We start from the raw sequence: 4,265 nt of genomic DNA, 5'->3' as shown, positions 1-4,265 counted from the left end.
GTTTTACTTCAATAGCATATCAGAATATTTGAAAAAGTGTAAAAATCCAAGGAGAAGTGCATCCTGATCTTTACATTAGTCTTAGAAGTGTAAACCAGGTTGGTTTGCTTCAAAGTACAGATCAAACAAAATCCATGCACATTTCTACTCGGTAGCAATCAATCAAATAGTGAAGCCAATGTTATCACAGTCACTGCAATTGCACATAAACATGGGGTAGGAGATATGATAGTATGCTTTTTTTCCTTTGTGGCCAGTTAAAATAGAGAAAAGGTTTTCCATCTGGGTAGAACTATAGTGCAGTGTCAATCCAAATGAATTTTAACATGGATCAGTGTCTAACCAAAATGTTTGTGGAAGTATGGAAGGTTTAAAATTCTTTGCAGCTTTCAGGAGGACAGTTTCAGTGGCCAGCTTACCAGTTGATTCCTTGGGCATCTTGGAAACTTTCTATATTATCTATTTTCACCATCTCTAACAAGGTGACAAAGCGGGGTCCCTGGCAATCTGACATATTAATATGGCCAATAAAAGGCAGCTACTTGTCAAGTCTTTGAAGAGTTAAATTTTACACTAATAATTAAATCTGAAGAAAAGTCTTGCAAATTTAGAAAATAATCATGCAACATGCTAGCAAATGTTTAACAAGAATCTTTTATATATTTTATTTTAATATAATTTTGACCATCATGGCTCAATATTAAAACCACATTCTTAATTACATATGGTTTTAATGTTTTAGCTACATTTCTGCCTTACATAACAGACAAATATCCATAGTTCTTAAGAAACTAAAAATAATTTTTACTCTTTGCTCATTATACTAACCTGGATTATGCAGATTCAGTTGTCATTTTTATAAAGTCTTATTCTCCTCTTAGCCTCTGTTCCACAAATGAAGCACTGTCTTCATAAAAGGACTGAAAAAGCCAATGTTGCATAAAGGAATGATGACACAACTCTTATAGCAGAACCAAACTGACGTGTTTATGCAGAAAGATGTGAAAATACTTCTTCAGTAATGTACAACTATCCATAAACTTTATTCTCTGTAATGAAGATGACAGATTTGTTTCACTACTTTCAAAAATAATACTATTTTCCATATTATGGCATTATGATCGGATATCATATAACTGAATTTCTCTTTATGTTATCTCTTCTCATACAAGATCCACTGCTCCAAAGACGTTCTATATCAGACGTACTTTTAGGGCCCTAAATAACTTCCTGACCATCTTCAGGTGCTTGGGAATGCGTTCTTCCATGGTTCTTCCTTAGGTCTCCATCTGTCCTTTCAGGAATTCCTTTATATTCTGGTTGGACAAACTGCAGCCTTAGAACTTGATGTAACACTTAAAACAATTTATTGTCCTCCATGCACCCATCAGACCACACAACCAAATTTTGGCAGCACATTTATCCAAAATCAGCAGTACTATATTTTAACTTTTTGGTGAAGAAAATAAACAAGAGCCATAAGCGTAAAGCAGTTTAACCCAAGAAAAGAAGAAAGTCCCTGATTCTTGGAAAAAACAGTAGGAAAAAAACCAGAAAGTTCTTTCTCCAGTCATTTGTATAGGATACAGTCCCAAACTTTGTTTCTTCCCTTCACCAACCGTTGTCCTCACACCCTAAATAGCGTAACATTCAGCTCCCAGCCACTGAAAGATTGCTCATCCACGATCTATATCAATCAGCCCTATGAAGTTACTAAATATAGAGCTTTTTATGTAATGGCACCCACCCTCTGAAATATCCTGCCAAATGAATTTTGCCAGATAGCTGGTAACAACAGGTGTTGTTCATCTGAAAGCTGTCCCAGTTTTCTTTGCTGTTCCCTGAAATTATTGTTTGCACATGATATTATATGGGTGAAAGGACACAAGATTGTAATATTTTTAGTGTGTGTGTGACAGAGAGTTCAACAGTTTTTGTTTTTTTCTGTTTTCTGCTTATCAAGGGACTGCCAAGTTGCCTAAAAATGATTTCATCAACTTTCCATAATTGATATTTTGTTTTACAAACATTTCTTAGTCCTTCCTCACAGTCCTCTTTGGGAGAATCCTAGGCACAGCCTGTCATCATCTTTGTATTTGATAGGTTCTACTTTGTATATCTGCAGTCAGTTCCCCCATTGTATTTAAGATTGTAAGTGATGGAGACATGGTTGCTTATGGCAACATTTATTTTCCTTTTTTAAACCTTCAAATATTTTATTTTATGCCTTCTTGCCTGATGACAGATTCTTGAAATCTTATATACCAGCACTATTTATAATACTATCAAAATTTCCTACTTGGGAATCTATTTTGCTGTGATTAGCCTGTTCCTTGGGCTTCCAGGTAAATGACGAGCCAGTTTGCTTGGCTTTTTCCATCATTATTTCAATGAATGAAAATATTTCAGTAAAATATGGGATCATATACCTGGGATCCTAAGGATACTTGACAGCTTTACCTGAATAGTTCTACACAATAGTTTTAATGCTATTGTCATTTGACCCAGTGTACTCAGAGATGTTTATCTTAGGGAAATATTTCACTTCTTACCACAAGTTTTAGATTAGTAAACTTGGTTGTCATCAAGGTATCAGTGGTATCTTAGAACTTCTGCAGTTCACATTTACTTTGTGAGAATGCAAACAGTCTGAGGAGCTGCTTAAACTGAATGCACAATGTAACAAGTTCAGCAAAAATAATGCATTATTCAGAGTATTTAATGATATAATGTAGGAGAGAGGAAAAACGTTTTGCTGAAATGAATACCTTTCATAAGTCACATAAAAAACTGCACAATGAATCATAAACATGACTTTTTTCATAAACATGACAAAACTCTAAAGTTTAAACTTTTTTCATAAAGAAAGAGAAAGGAAGACCTAGAATTTGAGTTCATTTAGCAACTTCATATGTTACTCGTTACTCTGACTAGAAGCTCGAACTCTTAAGTTTGCTTTAATTTGGGAGCGTCTTGCTTTGAGGCAGCTTCTTGAACAAAAAAAGACAGAGAATAGGAGCCATATGTAACCTTCAGACCCCAAAAGAAAGAAGATGATGAGAATGCCATTGGCACATAGACAATAAAAAACACTATTTCCCCTCCACACTAGATTTTCACATTTTCTGGACGTGAGGAGAAACATTAAACGGCTGCTAGTTAACATCAGTTGGGTGGGAAAAAAAATGGAAAGTTGTTTTTGAATGGAGTATCAGCTACTTAATACTTGCATTTAATCAATAAATTAGTCAAAGGCATTAACAAAACACACCACCTGATCAAAACAAGGCCTAAACACAGAGCTAAAAGAATTAATGCTGACTTCTGGCTAGACTTCAAGTCTTTCTGAAACATCAAAACAAACAGCAACTCACTTGTAATCACTAATTTCTTCATGAGAATCTATTCTCACAGAGACTTCAGCTCTCTCTGTCATTTCCTACTGGTCTGGGGAAACGGTTTCTGTTCTGTGCTTGCTTAGCTGCCCTTGACTTGCTTGCAAGCTGGATTCCATTAGAAGTTTTTCATCCAGGCTGGCAAATTCTTGGGCTGGAAGATAATAAAAGCAAGGCAGTTTCCAAAGAAGCCAGCGATAGGCTTTTTTGTTTATTTCTTCGTTTCACCGTACAGTCAATTCAATGCAAAACTGGATCTAGATAAGCTTAACAAATTTGTGTTTTATAGGTTTAAATAAACCCATTATGTTTCCCAGTTATTGACACACAAAAAATACTTTAAAATTATTTTTTAGATCCCCAAAATTAATTTTAAAGTTATCAATACCCCAATCCTATCCTTGTTTAATAAAAGTAAATTCTATTAAATTCAGGGAGATTAATTCTTAGGTAAATATGTATAGGATTTTAGCTTTAATAGTTTAAAAGTGCTCCCAAATTTTCTATCCATGCAAACATACAATTTGTGGGTTCATACTTCTTTAAAGCATGCATGATTTGTTTTATTTCAAAAATATTTTTGTATTAATAACTATCCCTCCATTTTCATTTTCCTGTCTGCATTCTATGCCCTGAAAATAATTAAGATATAAACTGAAAACTTCTGGGTCACTATTTTTTTCCCCATTATGTAGAGCACCCCATACTATAAACAAAATCTCCTCCAAGGTCATCCAATAGATGGCACTCTTTCATTAGACCAAAGAATCTGGAGCAGTGTGTTTCAAGCTACCTCAGAAAAAAATAAGCAATTTAAGACAAAGACATTTTTCCTTTGTTCTTTTGTTGACCATATTCTAAGAAATATAT

The 4,265-nt window shown here is 34.4% G+C and overlaps 1 long non-coding RNA gene across 1 annotated transcript in view; it reads right to left on the bottom strand.

Annotated features, from left to right (window-relative positions):
* Nucleotides 1-745: 745 nt before the first annotated feature.
* The window catches only part of LOC134494306 (uncharacterized), a 6,417-nt gene continuing 2,897 nt past the window's right edge, over nt 746-4,265 (bottom strand). The window contains exons 2-3 of the long non-coding RNA XR_010067659.1: nt 3,375-3,549; nt 746-920 (exon numbers count right to left, since the gene is read on the bottom strand). This is a non-coding gene — a long non-coding RNA (uncharacterized LOC134494306). The remainder of the gene's footprint in view (nt 921-3,374; nt 3,550-4,265) is intronic.

This window comes from Candoia aspera, chromosome 3 (assembly GCF_035149785.1).
Source record: "Candoia aspera isolate rCanAsp1 chromosome 3, rCanAsp1.hap2, whole genome shotgun sequence".
Classification (NCBI taxonomy): domain Eukaryota; kingdom Metazoa; phylum Chordata; class Lepidosauria; order Squamata; family Boidae; genus Candoia; species Candoia aspera.
The sequence above is the reverse complement of the archived record's forward strand: the minus strand, read 5'-3'. Positions and strand labels throughout refer to the sequence as shown.